Here is a 23,820-nt window from a genome sequence, read left to right as displayed (position 1 = left end):
CTCCGAGTACTGTGTGGTGTCAGCATTACTGATCCAGGGATGACACCTGAGCACAGAGATCAGACTGTTTGAGGTCTGGTCGCTACAGAGATGGTATCAGAGCACACGCTGACTTTAGGACACGACCACTAAGCTAAAGACCTAGATCACTATTCACTCTCTTCTCTTCTGACCTCTCATCTTTTCTACTCTTTAGGATGGTGGATGCAAGGAACAAGTTCACGCAACCGGATGACGATACACCCTTTGGACGTCACATGAAGGAAGTCAGTAGATACCTGAACATAGGAGTACCAAGCTTCACCGGAACCTACAACGCCACTTTACCTGAAGAAGAGCGCTGGATGATTCAAGATCAAATTCAAGGAAGGACGTTCATGCCAGTCACTGAGCCCATAGAGTTTTCTTTTGATGCACCAACTTGGAGTCTAGGAAAGAGCATGGCAGCTCACATCGCCATGGGACACATTGGAGAAGTCTACCACAATGATCTCAAGGATACTATCTACCAGATTTGTGGGTGCCGAATGAGCACTGGGAGATGATCAGCACCAGGAAGGATAGATCAGTTGCAGCTCTTATCCAGGAGTTAAACCAGCACATTCGACGACAGGAGAACCAGCTGTGCACCGACATGATAGACCTGAAGGAGGCAAGGACAAGAATCAAGGAACTGGAGGAAGAACTTAAGGCTACACGTGAAGATTATGAAGAGGAAATTGAAGTATTGGTGGAGAAGAATGACGATCTGATCAAGAAGATCGGGATATTTATGGGAGGCCCTACACCAGTAGATGAAGATGAAGAACCCAAGGAGATTCGCCCGGAAGACTACATCATCATCGACGACACCGACTCGGATCCAGATGATAGCGATGATGACTATGTTGATGAAGCCGGAGCAGATATCATGGAGTCTGCAACCGAAGAATATTTCTAGTAGACCACCTCATCAGTAGTAGTAGTCGACCATGTAAATACAGTAGTCTGAGCACTTTTGCGATAGTTAGATCAATTGTATGCCCTTGTTTGAATGAATGAAGTGAATTGTGTGCTTTTGCCTCATGTGCATATGGGTAGTGTTTTCTCTTTAGACCCCCTCTATTCTAAACTCTCATCTTTTCTAAACCCTCAGATGCCTCCGAGACGTGACCCCGGATTTAGCTTTCCACCGTAGCTCACCCAGTTGATCTAGCAGCAGAACACATTGATGCAGTTGCTAGTCCAGAATCAGAATCAGGGGAACAACAACAACAACCCACCACCACCACCACCTGTTGATCACTTAGCCCATTTTCTTAGGCTGAATCCGCCGGTGTTTTCCAGTAGCACCGAGCCGATAGTAGCAGATGATTGGCTCCGCAAGACAGCTAGAGAGTTGACCACAGCAGGATGCACAGATACGGAGAAGGTGAAGTTTGCCGCACATCAGCTTGAAGGACCCGCAGCATCATGGTGGGAGAATTTCACAGCCACTTTCCCTGTCGACACTGTCACATGGGACCAGTTTCAGCAAGCTTTTCGTACTGCCGGTGTTTCAGCAGGAGCTATGGCCATGAAGAAGCGAGAGTTTCGCAACTTGCACCAAGGAGGACGGACAGTTGGCCAGTATGTGGAGGACTTTAGTAAATTAGCACGTTATGCCCCAGATGACGTTGCTACAGATGCAGCTAAGAAGGAGAAGTTTCTAGAAGGACTGAATGGTGAGTTGAGCATTCAGTTGATGGTAGCAACCTTCAACAACTACCAGGAGTTGGTAGACCGTGCTCTTATGATTGAAGGCAAGCAATAGCAAATTGAGAACCGCAAGATGAAGTATGGACAAGGGAAGTACAATTCTGGAGCCCAGCAGAAGCCACGTTTTACCCCTAGACCGGGAGGACATTTTCAGCATACCCATGGAGGAGGTAGCTCGCACAATCACAACGGCACCAAGAATGGTAATGGCAATGGAGGAAGCAACGGCCAGAACCGTACCAACACATCAACCCCAGCCAAGAAGGACCTGAGCCAAGTCACTTGCTTTAAGTGCTAGAAGACCGGACGTTATGCCAATGAATGTCCTGAAGGCCAGAATGGCGATGGAAGCTCTGGGAAGAAGCCGAGCCCTTTCAACAGGGGACAGGTGAACCACGTTAACGTGGAGGAGGTTGAAGAGCAACCGGCTGCAGTAGTTGGTATGTTTTTGGTTAAGTCATTTACTGCACTCGTTCTTTTTGATACTGGTGCATCGCATTCATACATATCAAGGGGATTTGTGGATAAGTATAACCTTCCCACTAAGGTTCTTAGAACACCTATGCTAGTAAGCTCACCAGGAGCGGAGTATATGGCTAGTCAAGGATGTTTTCAAGTGCCATTGAGTATAGGTAGGCATGTGTTTCCCTCGGATTTAATCATTTTGGAATCACAAGGATTGGATGTAATTCTGGGTATGGATTGGCTGTCGATGTACGGAGGAAACATTGATTGCGCCAGTAAGACAATTTTGCTTACTACCCCAGAAGGGAGAAGGATCAAGTATGTATCCCGACATGTGCCAAAAGGGACTCAAGTAAATTGTTTAACAGGAGTTGTGCAGGAGGAAGTACCAGTGGTAAGGGATTTCCCTGAAGTATTTCCAGAAGAGTTGCCAGGCATGCCACCGGATAGAGATATTGAGTTTTTGATTGAGCTATTGCCAGGCACAGGGCCAATATCAAAGAGACCATACAGGATGCCTGCAAAGGATTTGGTGGAGATTAAGAAGCAGATTAAGGAGTTACTGGACAAAGTTTACATTCGCCCAAGTTCTTCGCCTTGGGGATCACCAGTACTTCTAGTGGAGAAAAAGGATGGATCGTTAAGGACGGTTGTTGATTATCGAGGATTGAATGAAGTAACCATCAAGAACAAGTACCCACTACCAATGATCAATGATCTGTTTGATCGATTGCAAGGAGCTAAGGTATTTTCCAAGATCGATCTACGATCAGGATACCACCAGTTGAAGATTCGAGAACAGGATATACCTAAGACAACTTTTACCACTAGGTATGGGCTGTACAAGTATACCGTTATGTCATTTGGTCCGACTAACGCACCTGCCTATTTTATGAACATGATGAACAAAGTTTTTATGGAGTTCTTGGATAAGTTCGTCGTGGTGTTCATTGATGATATTCTGGTTTACTCGAAAAGTGAAGAGGAGCATAAGGAGCATTTGCGATTGGTACTTGAGAAGCTCAGAGAACATCAGTTGTACGCCAAGTTCAGCAAATGTGAGTTTTGGTTGAAGGAAGTAGGATTCCTCGGACACGTTATATCCGGAGAAGGTATAGCAGTAGATCCCACTAAGGTTGACACTGTGACAAATTGGGAAGCGCCAACAACAGTTGGAGAGATCCAGAGTTTTCTTGGACTCGCAGGATACTACCGGAGATTTATTGAGAATTTCTCAAAGATTGCGAAGCCTATGACTGAGTTATTAAAGAAGGATACCAAGTTCAAATGGACTGAGGAATGTGAGGCTAGTTTCCAGGAGTTGAAGAAACGCTTGGTTACTTCACCAGTGTTGATTTTGCCAGACCAGACCAAGGACTATGAGGTGTATTGCGACGCTTCACGTCAAGGACTTGGAGCAGTGCTTATGCAAGAAGGGAGAGTCGTTTCATATGCCTCAAGACAGCTTAAGCCTCATGAGTTGAATTATGCTACGCATGATTTGGAGTTAGCAGCCGTAGTGCATGCATTGAAAACATGGAGACATTTCCTCATTGGAAATCATTGTGAGGTGTACACGGCTCACAAGAGTTTGAAGTACATTTTCACACAGAAGGAGTTGAACCTCAGACAAAGGAGATGGTTGGATCTCATCAAGGATTATGATATGAGATTGCATTACCATCCCGAAAAGGCTAATGTAGTAGCTAACACATTGAGTCGCAAAAGCCATGTCAATACACTAATGACGGGAGAAATACCATGGGAGTTAGCCGAAAACCTTCATGAACTATGTTTGGAAATAGTTCTGAGAGGCTATGTAGCAGCATTGGAGATTCAGTCAACTTTAATGGATAGAATTAGAGAAGCTTAGAAGACTGACAAGGAGATTGCCTCTATTAAGGAGAAACTGAGCAAAGGAAAAGCTAAGGGATTTCGTGAGGATGAGCACGATACCTTATGGTTTGAAGACCGTGTTTATGTGCCTAATGATTCGGAGATCAGGAAGTTAATTTTACAAGACGCCCACGATTCACCATATTCGATTCACCCAAGAAATACCAAGATGTATTTGAATTTGAAGGATATTTTCTGGTGGACCAGAATGAAGAAGGATATTGCGGAGTATGTAGCAGTTTGTGATGTATGTCAGAGAGTAAAGGCAGAGCATCAGAAGCCAGCAGGATTGCTACAGCCATTGCTGATACCCGAATGGAAGTGGGATAAGATAGACATGGATTTTATCACGGGATTACCCAGGACTCGTTCACGCTATGACTCGATTTGGGTTGTAGTTGATCGGTTGACGAAAGTAGCTCATTTCATCCCGATAAAGACCACTTATACCAGTGCAAAGTTGGCAAAGATATATATGACCAGAATCGTTTGTCTGCATGGAGTTCCAAGGAGCATAGTATCAGATAGAGGAACCCAATTTACCTCAAAGTTCTGGAATCAGTTGCATGAAACTTAGGGAACCAGACTAGAGTTCAGCACAACTTTTCATCCACAGACAGATGGACAGACCGAGAGAGTCTATCAAATTTTGGAGGATATGCTATGAGCTTGTGCGCTAGATTACGGATCTAGTTGGGACGAGAATTTGCCGTATGCAGAGTTCTCTTACAACAACAGCTATCAAACCAGTTTGAAGATGGCCCCTTTCGAAGCCTTGTACGGAAGGAGGTGCAGGATCCCATTGTCTTGGGATGAAGTTGGAGATCGCCAGTTGTTTGGACCTGACTTGATTAAGGAGTCTGAACAGAAGGTGAAATTGATTCGCGATAGGCTCAAGATAGCCCAGTCCAGACAGAAGAGTTATGCAGATTCTAAACGCAAGGAGATAGTTTACGAAGTTGGAGATAGAGCTTATCTTCGAGTATCCCCACTTCGGGGAACAAAGCACTTTGGTGTTAAAGGAAAGTTAGCGCCACGATTTGTAGGACCCTACCGAGTATTGGAACATATGGGAGAAGTGGCCTACAAGTTGGAATTGCCTGAAGGATTGTCAGGAGTTCATGATGTGTTCCACATTTCTCAGTTGAAGAAGTGCCACGCGGAGATGGCTGACATACCCTTGAGAGACACTGTGCCATTGGAAGCAATTCAGTTGGATAACGATTTGACCTATGAGGAGAAACCAGTTAAGATTCTAGAGTATGCCAGTCGAGTCACCCGCAGCAAGGTTATCAAGTTTTGAAAGGTTCAATGGAGCCACCACACAGAGGATGAAGCCACCTGGGAGCGAGAGGAAGATTTGCTCAAGGACCACCCTCAGCTATTTTCTAGCCAACCCAAATCTCGAGGGCTAGATTCATCTTAAGGGGGGGGAGGTTTGTAACATCCCAAATTTTCAATTTGGAAAGTTATACATTAGACCATCATTGCATATCATAATTTATTTGCTTTTGGTTTTGATCCTAGAAATTCCACGCAACTCAAGGACCCACGGAGAGAGTTGGGATTTCGTTATTTTCATTTTTGAGTTTTCTCAAATTTTGCGAATAGGATCATTTGATTTTAATTATTTTATCATCAATTATTTATATTACAAAAATATGAGAGAGGGAATAAAATGACTTTCCCAAAATAAAGAAATATTGAGGATTTAATAATAAAATCAAATAAGATTTTATTTCAGAGTTTTCGGTATTTTATTTGAATTTAGGAAAAATGTGCGTTTTTCAAAATTGCATTTAGGCCCCAAATAAATGTTCACCTTGTGCGGCTTGATTTTAGAAGCCCGGAAAAATTTATTTTGGGATTTTTGGAGTCCCTTTAGTATTTGTTTTATTTGTTTTTCTGCGCGGAATAATTTAAAAAACACGCGAACCGACTTTGGGTCGTACCCGAGCGGGACTCCGCCTGGGGGCAGCCTTTATAAGCCGCCTTACCCGAGCCGCCAGCCCACCGCGCCCGAAACCCTAATCAGCCGCCGCTGCCGCTCACCGCCGCCGCCGCCGGACTCGCCGCCCGAGGTCAACCTCGTTTTCGCCGCGCGTTTTTTTAAAAGAGAGAGAGAGAGAGAGAGAAAGAAAAAAAAGTCGCGGTTTTTAATTTTTTTTAATTTCGGTTTTTTTGAATAGATCGATTTTTCCGGTTTATTTATTTAGCGAGCGTTCGTCCGTTCGTTCGTTCTAGCGAACGTTCGTCGCTTTTCTTTTTCTCGGATTAAATCCGTGATTTTTCTAATCGTGATTCCTGATCCGATTTTCGTTTTAGTATAACTTTTCGCTCGTTTATCAGAATCAGGCGATTCAAGCGCCTGGAGTTTCGTCTCGAAACCCTCTATCCGTTTAACCTACTTAAACAAGTTTTTTCCACTGTAAAAATTTCCCTAGATGCAGAATAGTAAACGAAGCTTGTTTCTTTTGCCGTTTGACTTTCGTTGCTTCGTTGGATTTGATTCTTTTTGCAAACCGGAGTTCTTAAGTTGAACCTTCTGGTTAGATCTCTTATTTGAGTTTGACCCGTGCATTAGATGAATACTTTATGTATGCTTGTTTGTTTGTCTGCGATAGAATACCTGGAGTGCGCCGCCTGTTACTTCGAATCTTTAGGTTTCGCGGATCATCAGCAAGGGAAGTAACACTTTGATCATATCTCCTACTACCCAGTTTTATTGCATTAGATCAATCCTCAAAAATTGCACGATTAGGATCTAATTAAATTGTGGGATGGGAAGTAGTTGAGGTAGTACCTATTACCTGTTATATTATCAAACCTTTGGGAGTTACATCTACGTTTGCCTATTATGCCATGCTATGCTAGTAGACGTGGATTGGGTGAGTGATATCCATGACAGATGTGAGTTTGTTAATTAATGGTTTATCTAAGGTGGCAACGTAAACACACATCTAGGTGGATTGAGGTACCTGGGTGTTCCAGGATTGCCTGTTGTTCTTTATGGACCGCCACCCAGGCCCAAAGGGATCATGAGATTTTTCATACTAGAAACTTCCGTGTGTAGCCACAAGCTATTATGGGCTCTAGCATAGTTGATTAAGTCGTGCGAACTCTAACAGGGTAGACTAGCAGATGTAGGGGAAAGTAGGTGTAACGGTCTATCCATCGTAAGGTGCTAGCGCTTCTGAAAGACTATGTCTCGGTCATCCGTTTCTCAAACACCGTGTAGTGCGAGAAACCAAACGGAGGCGATTGAGTCTTGTGGGGAAAAGTGCGCAAATCTCTGCAGAGTGTATAAACTAATCATGGTTAGCTGTGTCCCCGGTTATGGACAGCTTGAGTAACTAGTACTTGGATTATCATGTGAATCTCAACATGTTACTCTAAAAATTAATTTTCTTGGGTTTTGTTTAATGATGATGCTTAATTGGGATTGAGAATGCTGTCAACCATTCTCAATGTTTAACAACTACCATGATAGTTAATTAAAATTTATTCCTTTGTAGTAGGGAAAAATTTGCTTTACGCAAAACTGTAACCATAGAGCTTTCCACCAGCCAAATATGCTTATAGTATAGCTGTTTCATTCCATTACTCTCTATGTATTACCTTGCCAGCATATTCCATGTGCTGACCCATTTCGGGCTGCAACGTTAATGTTGCACACTTTTCAGACGATGATTAAGGAGTTTTAGGTCGTGGTTCTATACTCAGTGATGTCGTTGGAGTTATGGACTCACTTATCTTCCAAGCCCTCCGCTATTATAGTTATTAGATGGCCTTAAGCCATATTTATTGTAATAAGTTCTCTATTGAGACACTCGATGTAATAAGTGTGTGATTGCTACTTTGTTATAAATCCTCCGAGTACTGTGTGGTGTCAGCATTACTGATCCAGGGATGACACCTGAGCACAGAGATCAGACTGTTTGAGGTCTGGTCGCTACAGGACGAATCCGAAGTGGGAGCCGCTCCGGCGCCGTGAACAACAGGGGGGTGAATCGGCTCCGGTACGGTTCACGCGACCGTCGTCGAGGCAGCTCCAGCAACACGGAGTAAGAGGCACACGGCCCAGTGCATCACGGCAAATGGACAGTGTCTCAAGAGAAGGGAGCTTCTAGGGAGAAGGTGATTTGGCGCCCACGAGGTATGAATGGGGGGGATTGGGAGGGGAGTGGAACCATGATTTACGGACGCATTTGTTTGAAATGTGAGGGGGAGTTACAGTTCTACCCCTACCTTTAGGCTTCTCTGCTTGGGTTTGTGTACTGAGGGTCGGGGATAGTAGAGTAACTTTGCTTTTCCCCAAATAGTGGGCGGGAGCGACTTCGGGCGAGGAGGGTGTGTTTTGAAATATAGTGGGCGCGAGCAATTTTGGGCGAGGATAGTGTGTTTTGAAATAGTGGGCGCGAGCTATTTCGGACGAGGAGAGCGTGTTTTGCCGACCATGGTTTATGAATTATTCGGCACATGTCATTTCGGCCGAGGAGAAGGCGTGCTTGGATGAAGTTTCAAACCTACCCTCGATGTACAACGGGCCAATTGATGTGTGTCCCACATAGGATGGTAATTTCACGTCTCCCATTTATTTGCTCGGGCGAATTCCACCGAGAAGAGGATGTTTAACGGTTCGTTCAAAATTTGGGAGAACGAGCATCCACGTCTACCTTACCAAGTCGATTTGAATCAAATTTTGAAATATTAGCTTGCCACTTCTCTTTTAGATGGAGAGATGATGCTCGGGAGTAATGTGTTTTTACATGCTCGTTGCTAGCGATTTACTATATGACAAATAGTTGACCCCCTCAAAAACGGGAATCGAACCCAAAATGAAATATCTCGATTCAATGAAATAGCTCATTCACCAGGTCAAAATAGTGAACTAAATCCAAAATTGAACACCTCAATCGAGTAGCATGTTGTACAGTATTATAGTACTCCATGAACATGTTGAAAGTCAAATTAATGAACTTGTTTGATATACGCATATATCCGTTCATGTGTGGATTGCAGACAACATGTTCTCCAATTTAAATATTTGAATGCAAGTTTATATTGAAACATGGTTTATATCAGTCTTTGATGCATAAAACACGACCTCCCCCTCTCCCGGACTCCTGCTCTCTCTCTCCCTCTCTCTCTCTCTCTCTCTCTCTCGTCGACAATTTTTAAATTATATCGCATGCCACTAGTAGAAAACAGGGCTATGGTCCAGGCCGGCTCAGCCCATTAGTCCCGGTTCAGTCTAGAACCGGGACCAATGTGGGCATTGGTCCCGGTTCGTGAGCCCAGGGGGCCGGCTGGGCCACGTGGGCCATTGGTCTCGGTTCGTCTGGACCTTTTGGTCCCGGTTGGTGGGACGAACCGGGACCAATGGGCCTCGCTCCTGGCCCACCACCATTGGTCCCGGTTGGTGGCTTGAACCGGGACCAAAGGCTTCCCTTTAGTCCTGGTTCGTGTCATCAACCGGGACCAATGAGGTGCCTATATATACCCCCTCACGCAAGAGCAGAGCACAGTGCTCTGTTTTTTCTGGCCGAGGGGGAGAGGGCTTTGTGGTGCTCTAGCTCACCTCCTATGCACATGAGGTGTTCGATAGAATGCCCGAGCCACACTACTTAAGCTTTCTCCTCTCGAAGCTCGACCTCCAAGCTCCATTTTCCTCAAGATTTGTCTAGATTTAGCGGTCCGTCACGCCCCGTCCCCGTCTTCACCGCCGTCGATCACCCGCGCCGATCTCATCACCGACACCACCGTGGTGAGCCTCTTGTTCTTATCTTCTTTCTGAAAGGAAAAATATTCTTACTTGTATGTTTAGATAGATACTTGTATCATTTTCTTACATTTATTATTGCATCTTATATAGTGCGATGGTTTTGGTATCCGCCCCCGTCGGCCCTCGTCCTGTCTATGATTCGGATTTGGTATGTATATTATCTTTATAACTATTGTTCATTTATTGTTTATGAAAATTATGCCGACCAACGTGACATAGATTTTATTTATCTAGGATGTATGTGAATCGAAAATGCCAACCGACCATATTGTCGAGAGGTTAAATTTAGTTGAAGAAGAAAACAATTTGTTGAAGGAAAAAATAAAAAAAATTGAGGAGGAGAAGATGATATTGGTGTTGCATGTTGCGGATGTCGTCGATGATCACAAGATCAAGATGGATGCAATGCGCTTGAAGATTAGAAAGATTAGAAAATATGCCATTCATACCGAGGCTTGGTATCATTATGCCGTTGGACCAATTGTTACCTTGGTTGCGATTATGATCGCATTTGTTTTCGCATTGAAATGTTTTACATAGTTTGAATGTATGGTTTAATTAATTAGATGCTCTGGAGAGCTATATGTTGTTAGATGAGAACTATGTATGCACTTTGGTTTTAATGTGATGATGAACTTCTATTAATTTGGACACTTAATTATATATAATGCACGCAGATGAACCGGCAATGGATATACGGTGACAGACACACCCGCGAGTACATTAAGGGCGTGCATGAGTTTCTCGATGCGGCTGAGGCAAACAAGCAGAATGGTTTTATGTGTTGTCCATGCACTGAATGTGGGAATACGAGGTCTTACTCTAACCGGAAAATCCTTCACTCCCACCTGCTTTACAAGGGTTTCATGCCACACTATAATGTTTGGACGAGGCACGGAGAAATAGGGGTTATGATGGAAGACGGCGAAGAAGAAGAGTACGATGACAACTATGTGCCCCCTGAATATGGTGATGCTGCAACGGGGGGAGCTGGTGAAGATCAAGAGGAACCAGACGATGTGCCCAATGATGCTGTCACGGGTGAAGCTACTGAAGATCAAGAGGAACCAGACGATGTGCGCGATGATGATGATCTCCGCCGGGTCATTGTCGATGCAAGGACGCAATGCATTAGTCAAAAGGAGAAGCTGAAGTTCGATCGCATGTTAGAGGATCACAAAAAAGGGTTATACCCCAATTGCGAAGATGGCAACACAAAGCTAGGTACCGTACTGGAATTGCTACAGTGGATGGCAGAGAATGCTGTGGCTGACAAAGGATTTGAGAAGCTACTGAAAATATTGAAGAAGAAGCTTCCAAAGGATAACGAATTGCCCGACAGTACATACACAGCAAAGAAGGTCGTATGCCCTCTAGGATTGGAGGTGGAGAAGATACATGCATGCCCTAATGACTGCATCCTCTACCGCGGTGCATACAAGGATCTGAACGCATGCCCGGTATGCGGTGTGTTGCGGTATAAGATCAGACGAGATGACCCTGGTGATGTTGACGGCGAGCCCCTCAGGAAGAGGGTTCCTGTGAAGGTGATGTGGTATGCTCCTATAATACCATGGTTGAAACGTCTGTTCAGAAACGAAGAGCATGCCAAGTTGATGCGATGGCACAGTGAGAACCGAAAGAAAGATGGGAAGTTGAGAGCACCCGCTGACGGGTCGCAATGGAGAAAAATCGAGAGAAAGTACTGGGATGAGTTTGCAAAGGAACCAAGGAATGTATGGTTTGCTTTAAGCGCGGATGGCATTAATCCTTTCGGGAAGCAGAGCAGCAATCACCGCACCTGGCCCGTGACTCTATGTATGTATAACCTTCCTCCTTGGATGTGCATGAAGCGGAAGTTCATTATGATGCCAGTTCTCATCCAAGGCCCTAAGCAACCCGGCAATGAAATTGATGTGTACCTAAGGCCATTAGTTGAAGAACTTTTACAGCTGTGGAATGGAAACAGTGTATGTACGTGGGATGAGCACAGACAGGAGGAATTTAACCTTAAGGCGTTGCTGTTCGTGACCATCAACGATTGGCCCGCTCTCAGTAACCTTTCAGGAAAGACAAACAAAGGATACCACGCATGCACGCACTGTTTAGATGACACTGAAAGTATATACCTGGACAAATGCAGGAAGAATGTGTACCTGGGCCATCGTCGATTTCTTCCGACCAACCATCAATGTCGAAAGAAAGGAAAGCATTTCAAAGGCGAGGAAGATCACCGGAAGAAGCCCGCCATGCGCACCGGTGATCACGTGCTTGCTATGGTCAATGATTTACACTACGTAATCTTTGGAAAGGGTCCCGGTGGACTAGCTGTTCCGAATGACGCTGAGGGACACGCACCCATGTCGAAGAAGAAATCTATATTTTGGGACCTACCCTACTGGAAAGACCTAGAGGTCCGCTCCTTAATCGACGTGATGCACGTGACGAAGAACCTTTGCATGAACCTGCTAGGCTTCTTGGGCGTGTATGGGAAGACAAAAGATACACCTGAGGCACGAGAGGACCTGCAACGTTTGCACGAAAAAGACGACATGCCTCCGAAGCAGTATAAAGGTCCTGCCAGCTACGCTCTTACGAAAGAAGAGAAAGAAATCTTCTTTGAATGCCTGCTCAGTATGAAGGTCACGACTGGCTTCTCGTCGAATATAAAGGGAATAATAAATATGCCAGAGAAAAAGTTTCAGAACCTAAAGTCTCATGACTGCCACGTGATTATGACGCAACTGCTTCCGGTTGCATTGAGGGGGCTTCTACCGGAAAACGTCTGATTAGCCATTGTGAAGCTATGTGCATTCCTCAATGCAATCTCTTAGAAGGTGATCGATCCAGAAATCGTACCAAGGATAAGGAGTGATGTGGCGCAATGTCTTGTCAGTTTCGAGCTGGTGTTCCCACCATCCTTCTTCAATATCATGACGCACGTCCTAGTTCATCTAGTCGACGAGATTGTCATCCTGGGGCCCGTATTTCTACACAATATGTTCCCCTTTGAGAGGTTCATGTGAGTCCTAAAGAAATATGTCCGTAACCGCGCTAGGCCAGAAGGAAGCATCTCCATGGGCCATCAAACAGAGGATGTTATCGGGTTTTGTGTTGACTTCATTCCTGGCCTTAACAAGATAGGTCTCCCTAAATCGCGGTATGAGGGGAGACTGACTGGAAAAGGCACTTTTGGAAGAGACTCAATAATATGCAGGGACATATATTCTTGGTCTCAAGCACACTACACAGTTCTACAGAACTCTACCTTGGTGACCCCGTATGTCGATGAACACAAGAACAGTCTGCGCTCCAAACACCCGGAGCAGTGCGACGACTGGATTACATGTGAACACATCAGGACTTTTAGCAGTTGGTTGGAAACACGTCTCAGAGGTGACAACACTGTTTGTGATGAGTTGTACTTGTTGTCCAGGGGACCATCTTTGACTGTATTGACTTACAAAGGATACGAGATAAATGGAAATACATTTTACACGATCGCCCAAGATCAAAAGAGCGCCAACCAAAACAGCGGTGTCCGCTTTGATGCAGCAGCCGAGAGCGGAAAGGACACATATTATGGTTACATAGTGGACATATGGGAACTTGACTACGGACCTTTTCAGAGTTATGATACCATGCCATGTGGGTGAAATTATGATACCATGCCAACTTTCAACCTTTTCAGAGTTCATTTTGAAATGCTTTCCAATTTCAGAGTCATTTAGCTCAAATAATGAATTAATAGCAAACAGAATGAACTACAAAACTTTTATGAAAATAAAAACAACCAATTAAAATATTATGTTATGTTCAACTAAAATAAAACTATAATAGTCTTCAATAGCAAAAAGAATATAATTTTTGTGACCTAAAATCAAACTATAAGTATTTAATTGTAAGTATAAATAAAAAATAAATAGCAAAGAAGAAAAAAAATTCTATTTTTATAGTAAAGTTATTCATAAACTAGTGATTCACACAAATTTTATAAAAATCAAATTTAAACTATTCAAAATTTTAAAACTAATGGCACTAACAGAAAGTTTATAATTTTTGTGACCTAAAATCAAAAAGAAATCACTAAAAAACTATAAGTATTTAGTTGTAAGTATAAATAAAAAAAATTCTATTTTTATAGTAAAGTTATTCATAAACTAGTGATTCACACAAATTTTTAAAAATTCAAATTTAAACTATTCAAAATTTAAAACTAATGGCACTAACAGAATGTTTATAATTTTTGTGACCTAAAAGCAAAAAGAAATCACTAAAAAACTGTAAGTATTTAGTTTTAAGTAGAAATAAAAAAATAAAAAACCAAAAAAATGTAGAAATAAAAAAGAAAAAACCAAAAAAATGCCACCTACTGGGCCTCCACGGCCTGAATACGACTAGAAACCCTAGATGGGCCAGGATTCAGGCCCGCAGAGGCCCAATAGGGCCACAGGCAGTAACAAGTTTAGGCCCGAAAGCCTGCATAAGAGAGGAGCTCGAATGGGGAGGCACAACAGCGCTTATAAACAAGTGTCGGCGCCCTTCAGCTAGCGATGTGGGACTAAACTTCAGCTAGCGATGCAGCACAAGGCCATTGGTCCCGGTTGGTGGCACCAACCGGGACTAAAGGGGGCATTGGTCACGGTTCGTGGCACCAACCGTGACCATTGCCCCCCTTTAGTCCCGGTTGGTGCCACCAACCGGGACCAATGGCCTTCGCTTCCCGCCCTTTCGGCTGCCGAAAATTGGCCTTTGGTCCCGGTTCGTCGCACCAACCGGGACTAATGCCCACCTTTAGTCCCGGGTTGTGCCACGAACCGGGACTAAAGGCTTTGCTATATAAGTTCACACTTTGGAAATTTTCACTCTCGTCTCTCGCAGTTGCCGCCCCGACGCCGACGCCGCCAGGCTGCCCCGCCGTCGCCGTCGCCTCGCCCGTGCCTGTCGTCGCCCGCGCCCTCGCCGTCGCCCGCCGTCGCCGGCGCCCTCGCCGTCGCCCGCCCTCGCCCGCGCCCTCGCCGTCGCCCGGGCCCCTGCCCCGGCCCGCCCCTGCCCCGACGCGCGCCGCCCCGGCCCGCCCCCGTCGCAGTCGCCCGCGCGCCGCCCCGGCCCGCCCTCGCCGTCGCCCGCACCCCTGCCCCGACGCCATCCTCGCCGCCGACATCTCCTTAGCTTGGTCCGGCCGCCGGCGCCCTCCCTTTGCAAAATTTTTTAGGTTATTTTCATTTGTAGAAATTTTTTATGTATCTAGGAATATTTTTGTTCATAAATGATAGATGATCAAATGATGATTTTTTTGTTCATAGATGATAGATGATCAAATGATGTTTTTTTTGTTCATAGATGATCATATGATTTTTTTAGGTTATTTTCATTTGTAGAAATTTTTTATGTATCTAGGAATATTTTTGTTCATAGATGATAGATGATCAAATGATGAATTTTTTGTTCATAGATGAAAGATGATCAAATGATGTTTTTTTTGTTCATAGATGATCATATGATTTTTTTAGGTTATTTTCATTTGTAGAAATTTTTGTTCATATATGGATATTTAGGGGGTCGAGGGTCGAGAACTAGTTTAGGGGGTCGAGGGTCGAGAACTAGTTTAGGGGTCGAGGGTCAAGAACGTCGGACATTCATGAGAGAGGCGGGGAAGAAGGGGAAGAAGAGGGAGAAGAAGGGGAGAGGAAGAAGAGGATAAAAAAGATCCCCTCTATTCTTTCTTCTCTTCTTTTTTCTTCTTCTTCCTCTTATTTTTTTATCGGGGACGAGGGTCGTCGAGGGGTCGAGGGGGGGGACGGCGTACATTCATGAGAGAGGCGGTGAAGAGGGAGAAGAAGAGGAGAGGAAGAAGAGGAAAAAAAGAAGAGGAAGAAGAAGAATAAAAAGAGGAGAAGAAAGAATAGAGGAGAAGAAGTTCTTCTCCTCTATTCTGTCTTCTCTTCTTTTTTCTTCTTCTTCTTTTTTTTATCGGGAATGAGGGCATGTCGAGAGTGTCGTCGAGCGGTCGGGAAACTAGGGCTTACCCGAAGAAGGAGAAGAAGAGAAGAGGAAGAAGAGGAGAGAAAAAGAAAAGGAAAAAAAGAGGAAGAAGAAGAAAAAAAAGAGGAGAAGAAGAAGGAATAGAGGAGAAGACTTTGTCAGTTCTTCTTCTCCTCTAGCTATTCCTTTCTTCTTCTCCTCTTTTTTCTTCTTCTTCTTCTTCTTCTTAATTTTTATCGGGGGTTCGAGGGTTCGAGGGGTCGAGAGAGGTTTCCTAGTGTCAAAGTATTGAAGAAATCCATGCCTTCATCATTAGCCGGAAGTAACCAGGGCATGTTGGTATGAAGTTTTGCAAAGTTGTTCTGGAATGGAGTCCCGGATAGAATAATCCGCCTTTTGTTACGAATTCAGCAAAGGCCTTCCAAATAGCGATATTCGGAAGGCTCTTGCTGAACTTTGTACCAAAAAGCGAATTATCCTATCTGGGACTCCGTTCCAAAACAACTTTGAAGAGCTTCGTACCATCATGCACATGTTACTTTCGCCTAATGATGAAGACATGGTTTTGTTGAATCCTTTGACACTACGCAACCTCCCGACCCCTCGGCGATCCTCTCGAACATGAGAGGAAGAAGAGGGTCGTCTAGGGGTCGAGTGTTCCAGGGTCGTCGAGGGTTCGAGGGGTCGAGGATCGCCGAGGGGTCGAGAGAGGTTTCCTAGTGTCAAAGTATTGAAGAAATCCATGCCTTCATCATTAGCCGGAAGTAACCAGGGCATGTTGGTATGAAGTTCTGCAAAGTTATTCTGGAATGGGGTCCCGGATAGAATAATCCGCCTTTTGGTACGAATTCAGCAAAGGCCGTCCAAATAGCGATATTCGGAAGGCTCTTTCTGAACTTTGTACCAAAAAGCGAATTATCCTATCTGGGACTCCATTCCAGAACAACTTTGAAGAGCTTCGTACCATCATGCACATGTTACTTTCGCCTAATGATGAAGACATGGTTTTGTTGAATCCTTTGACACTAGGCAACCTCCCGACCCCTCGGCAATCCTCTCGAACATGAGAGGAAGAAGAGGATAAAACAACAACAGGAAGAAGAAGAAAAATAGGAGAAGAAAGAATAGAGGAGATCTCCTCTATTCTTTCTTCTCCTCTTTTTTCTTCTTCTTCCTCTTTTTTTATCGGGAACGAGGGTCGTCGAGGGACATAGATGTAGTGTCGTCGTTGTCGATATATACCCCCTCCCGATAGCTTACTATGATTAGGTAGCTAGTTCTACATTTGGCACTAATATATCCATCTGTCATGTTTGAATAATAATTGCCATGTTATAAATATTTGTAGAAACTATGGACACCGCCCTAGACGAAGCAACAAAAGAAGCGTTGTTGAGGGACATAATCGCAGAAGGAAGTGATGCCATCTCGTTGTTTCTCAACGAAACCGATGGTCTGGAAGGAGAGGGTGAACAAGCTGGCTACGGTGACCTAATGCCGCTGCAAGAAGGAGAACATGAGGACGGCTCCGGTGACCCAATGCCGGTGCAAGAAGGAGACCGTGATGACGGCTCCGGTGACCGAACCAAGTCCGGCCAGGTATATATATTAGTTAAGCCTATGCTGACTAGCTGATTGATGCATTCATTGTTTTGGTATGTACACATATTAATTAAATCTTTGTTCTTTTTTCTAGACCTCCGGATCGAGCACAACTTCGGTAAAGAGACGAGGCCCGAAGAAAAAGTTGAGCTCAGATGAAAAGCTTGAGATCATAGCAATCGCGCCCGACGGCCAACCTATTGAACCCCTCCGGACAAAGAGCGCATTTGTTGCTCAGTGCAGGGTTCTGGTTAGGGACAAGATCCCGATAAGCATCCAGCAATGGTTTAAGCCGGCTACAGAAGTCCCTGAGGTGTCTTATGTCAATGATATGCAGAAAAATGATCTTTGGACTGAGCTGAAGTCAAATTTCACCCTACCGCCTGAGGATAATCCAGAGAACCCAGTTAAAGAGAAATTAATCAAGTCTTTTGCTCTAAAGAGGATGGCAGAACTATTCAGGAGGTGGAAGAAAGAGCTGAATAAGTTTGTCGAAGATAATGAGACACCAGAATTCAAGGGTAGATATGAGAAGATTAGAGATCACTGGCCCGCATTTGTGGCCCACAAGACATCAGAAAAGAGTAAGAAGATGTCGGCGACAAACAAGCAAAATGCTGCGAAGAAGAAGCTTCACCATCGCACGGGGTCAGGTGGCTACCTCGTAGCCCGGCCTAAGTGGTCCAAGACTGAGAATGATCTGGTTCATAAAGGGATCGAACCAGAGACAATTAACTGGCCAGACCGTTGCCGGACTTGATTCTTCGGGGCTGGCGGAACCCTGGACCCTGTAATAGGGAAGTGCATTTGGACGAACGATCAAATGGACATACCAGTCAGTAAGCTTAAGCAGTATATCGAAGTAGCGCAGGAAGGGACGTTCTTTCCAGACAGAGAGAACGACGAGCTCACAATGGCCCTCGGGAATCCCGAGCACCCTGGACGGACACGAGGCACGCCAGGCTCCATTCCGTGGAAGGTTGGGTTTCCGGACACAGGCGGTTACAAATCCCATGAGAGGAGGAAAAAAGTGCAGCAGACCCAAATACAGGCGCTGCAAGCAAGTGTAGAGGCGATAGAGGAACGAGAAGTAAATCGCAGCAAACGTACTGCCGAAGCCTCCCCCGAAGCTACCCCGCCATCTCAGCGCAGAAGCAGCGTGGCTTCCACTGAGCTGATTCAGCCGGAGCATGCCTTAACGGCTCCTGCCAGCTATCCCGTGGATGCTATAACGGAGTCTCAAAATTGCCACCTTATGACGCAATGGATGAATTTGAAGGTCAAGGCGGCTGTTGGCTCTGTTTATCCTACTGAACCCGGCGCAACTTTTCACTGCTGGCCAATTCCAGAAGGATATGCTAGGGTGATGGTGGATGAGATAACGGAGGGATTTGAGGACCTCCAGCTTGACCACCCTACCGGTGAAGGGGAGACTCGGCTGGGGTCTGCTCTGAAGACTCCATGCCTATGGCGGAAGGAGCTCATCAACCTTCCGAACTGGACGCCACCGCCTCCTCCTCCTCCTCCGGCGAGTCAGGGCACTCCGCCTCCTCCTCCGGCGAGTGATGATCAGGGCCCTCGGCCGGCTCCTTCTCCGGCGCGTGGCGGCACTCCGCCTCCTTCTCCGCCTGCGCCGACGCGCCCGAGCAGCCAGCCTCCTCCTTCTCCGCCTCGTCAGCAAGGGCGGAAGAGACCTGCCGCCGCTCCAGCTGCTCCGGCGCGTCGTAGTCCTTCTCCTCCGCCTCTTAAGCAAGTAAAGAAGACAACCGCTCCGTCTGCTCGGTCGGCGTCTAGCAGTACAACCAGAGGCGGGAGGACATACAGATTCGGTCCTTCTCTGAAGACTCCAGAGAAGTTACCATATGAGAGGACCCTGCAGGAGAACGCCAAGATCGCGCGAGAAGAAGTGAGGAACTTATTTGCAGGGGTGAAAGCAAGGAAACATCCACCTCCGGAGGAGAAGGTAGATCGGGTGAAAGTGAAGCGCACTCTGGCTGCCCTGACAAAACCACCGAAGTCTCATCCACCGAAAGGAAACTATGACCGCATTATTGGAAAGGAATTTGCCGAAGCGGAGCGGTCGGGAATACTGTTAGTGATCAAAGGCTGAAAGAACGACGAGCTGGGAAACAAATTGCCCAGCTCGGCGAACAAGCGAAGCAATCGTGCCCCCCGCTCAAGGTGCCTAGCCACAACGTCGCTAATGATCTGAGGATGGTGCCCGGTTATAGCAATCTTGCAGATTACCTGCCCGACGAAGTACATTATTAACCCATGGACGTGCAGATACAAAGATACGAGTACGGGAAGCCTCTCGTCAAAGATGAAAGATCTCTATCAACGATGATGCGAAGATTGCATGATTGGTACTTGAAAATCTGCAGAGACTCTGGGGGGAGGAGTACTTTGTATGTGAAAGTTAAAAAGGAGCATGACCTCGTTGGAATTGATCTGTTGCTTGTTCCATTTGAGGAGTTCTATCAGTTTTTCAATCAATTGGCCCTCGATAAAACAACGGTCGCCTGCTACTGTCTGTAAGTAGTACTACTTCTATCATTAAGTTTCTCTATATAGCTTAGCTCTTTCATTGCATGTATTTATAATCATCCTCACTATATTATGCAGATTGAAGATCGCCGAATTGAAGAAAAGACAAGTCGGTGATATTGGGTTCATTACCACATATCTCATAGATGCAACTCAGGTTAAACTTCATGCCGCAGCTACCGAGGCCAACTTGCTACGATCGTTCGTAATAAATCAAAACGAAGATATAATACTCTTTCCTTACAAATTCAGGTGAGTGTTTCTATCTTGTGCGTATTCGGTTTCCCTTATATATTAGTCAAGGTTATAGTAATGTAACTCATGAGTTATGCATCTGTGTGCAGTTTCCACTATATTCTCCTAGAGATTAAGCTTGAGCAGGGACTAGTAACCGTCTTAGACTCAAAACGAAAAGATCCCCAGGACTATGCAGACATGACTCAAATACTCCAGAAGTAAGTTAAATCGATCATTATCCACCATATCAGCAACTTTGTTCATCTCCTGATATCAAGTAATTGTTTTCTTTGTCCGGCAGGGTTTGGAGAAAATTCACCAAAACAGTTCCGGGACTTCCGAAGGAGCTGGAATTTAGACACCCGAAAGTAAGTACTATAGTAGCATGTTCCACGCATCTCCTAGTGATTCAAGCGCTAGTTTCATCAATACCATTTAGCATTCTTGCTTATCAGTTTGATTGACCTCTATTTCTTGTAAAGTGGTTGTGGCAGGAACAAGGGAATGATTTCTATGGATACTACATCTGCGAGTCCATCCGCCACACGACCTGTGAGCGGGGCGGGTACTCTAACGAATAATATGAAGTACGTAAATAACAACATTCACAATTTTATTTTATTACCATCATTTGTGTTGAGTTTCATTCATTTATATATATATATGTATTGACCCCCTTCTTCAAATTAGATGTTTCGGAAGCAGGATGAACTCCTAGCACCAGCTCGCATGCGAGCAATTCAAGAGGAATTGGCGGCATTCTTTCTTGACCACGTGATCCCTAAAGACGGAGAATTCTATGTGGACCCTGAGTCCGTATGATTATATTTGTAAGAGATAATTATTGTATATATGTAGCCGGTAGTGTCAGATAGATATACGAGAACTTGTTGTTCGACCAATCTCTCAGAGAAGGAGAGGTGGTCGATATCACTTCTCTCTGTATGCATATATGTTCATGACGATCTTCTGTTTCCTTCGTTTGCTTACTAGCTAGCCAGCGTGTCTAGTCCTCTCTATACGTATGTATAGTACGTAGCGTCGACCAAGCACGGACATAAGAGAGGACACTTCTCTCTATTAATTATAGCTAGCTAACACAATATATGAAACACCTAAATTAACCCCCCAAAACCCCCAACCCCCCCCCCCTTTCAAAAAAAAAAACCCTAGCCACAGAAATACTGACGCGTGGATGCCTATTGGTCCCGGTTGGTGCCACCAACCGGGACCAAAGGGTGTCCTGACTAGGCTCTGCGCACTGCCCACGTGGAGGCCCATCAGTCCCGGTTCTGGATTGAACCGGGACTAAAGGATCGGGGCATTAGTACCGACACTTTAGTCCTGGTTCAGGAACCGGGACTAAAGGCCCTTACGAACCGGGACTATAGGCCCTTTTTCTACCAGTGTGCATCCAACACACAAACCTTGTTGGTCCCTCTCGCTTTATCTCTCTCTCTCTCTCTCTCTCTTTGTGTGTGTGGGGGGGAGGTCTTTCTAGTTCGCATGCATATATACTCCATCTATAGGTCTCTCTCGCACACTATGTATGATTCTATAGTCCAAGCTAGATATCTTGGGTGCACTCATCGTACACACACACATTCCTTGGCTCGTTGCCCGTAACTCTCTCACGCACCACTCTGTCGTCTCGGAGCTCTCCCCCTCTCTCTCAAACTCTCCATCTACCTGGGTCACACATACACATGCATATCTCACTCGCACTCAATAGGCCCATCTAAAACTCTATCTCTCTCCCTCGTTCTCTCTCCATCTCACATGCACACACACACACACACAATCTCATGCTAGCTAGACAAGTATGATGGTCTCTCACTCAATTGTAGGCACACGCAGTCCCCCCTATATGTATATGACTAGCTAATCTTAGTCTCCATCACAAAGATGTGCATGGACTATCCCGATTTCTCTCGGGGCATCTTTCTGTCGCGCACGCACCTCCTTCGATCTCGCACCCATATAGTCCCCTCACGATCTCGAGGGGATCTCTCTATCACAAACACACCCTCTCGTCCTCGCCATGCGTCCATATTCTCCATGTGTCCCTCTTGACCTTTGTTCCTTGTTGGCCGGACCTCTATTGGACATGTGCTATAGGGGTGTCTCTCTCCGTTGCAAACAATCACACACTAGCTATCTTCGTGTATCTCCTCGCCTCGCTTTTCTATCTCGAAGATGCATGCATGAGATGTTCGCCTAAGAAACGAAAAAACACACTATCTCTCTAATTTATCGTTTGTTGTCACTTTCTCTTTCACACACATACTCTTTTTGCACACTTACTCATTCTCTTTCACATGCACTTGATCTCTCTCGACTTAGGCACTCTCCTCGGTCCATAGAATATTGATTTATTGAAAAGTCAAACATCACAAAGTTTGACCATGTATGTGGAGAAAAAACAATTACATCTAGAATGGCAAACATATCCCATTAGATTCACCATGAGATGTAGTTTCGAATGATGTATCTTTGGTATTATAGATATAAATAACATTTGCATAAACCTGATCAAAGTTTCCAAAGTTTGACTTATAAAAAATTTACATGCACTGCATTATCGAGCGGATGGAATATCTCTTTCCCCCTCTCAGCTATCTGACGCACCACTCAGCCTTATCGGGGCTCCTCAATCTCTCTCAAACTTTATATCTCCCTGGTTCACACATACACATGTCTCGCTCGCGCTATACATATAGACCCATCCAACACTCTCCGCCCTTGTTCTCTCTCTATGTGACACACACCCCCTAATAAGTACCATAATCCCTCACTCCATCATAGGCGCAAGCACTCCCCCCCCTAAGTATGATTATCTCTCACTAGCCATCAGGAACACACGTATTGTCTCCTTCCATCCATACGTCTATCTTGATATCTCTCGGGGTATCTTCTATCGCGCACACACCTTGTCACTCGATCTCCCACCCATGTAGTCCCATCACGATCTCCAGGGGATCTCTCTATGACAAACATACACTCTCTCCTCCCCATGTCTGCATTTTCTCCGTACGTCTCTCTCGACCTCTCTCCCTTGTTTGTCAGACCCCTCTTGGCTACGTGCTAGTGTCTTGCTCTCTCGGTTGCAAACAACCACACACTATCTCCTCACCTTGCTTCCATTATCGAAGATGCATATGTGATATGTTTGCATAAGACACACGTTTTTTCTCGACTTTTATCGAGTGTTGTCCATGTCTCTTTCACACACGCACACACACTTTTTTCACTCACTCTTTCTATTCCACTCTCTCTCTCTCTGTAGTTAGGGACTCTCTCACGTCCATAAGCATATGGATGTTTTGAAAAGTCAAACCTCAGAAAAGTTTGACCAGGTATATGTGGAGAAAAACATTTACATCTGGAACAATCATTAGATTCATCATAACATGTACTTACTTCATACTATCATTTATCTTTGGTATTGTAGATATAAGTAATTTCTTTATAAACTTGGTCAAAGTTTCAAAAGTTTGACTTTTAAAAAAAATGTTGGAACTACATTATCGAACGGAGGGAGTAGCTCTTTCTCTCTCTCTCTCTCT

This window comes from Triticum urartu, chromosome 1A (genome assembly GCF_056163025.1).
Source record: "Triticum urartu cultivar PI428250 chromosome 1A, HENAU_Tu73, whole genome shotgun sequence".
In the NCBI taxonomy this organism is placed as follows: Eukaryota; Viridiplantae; Streptophyta; class Magnoliopsida; order Poales; family Poaceae; genus Triticum; species Triticum urartu.
This window is presented reverse-complemented; position numbering follows the sequence as displayed.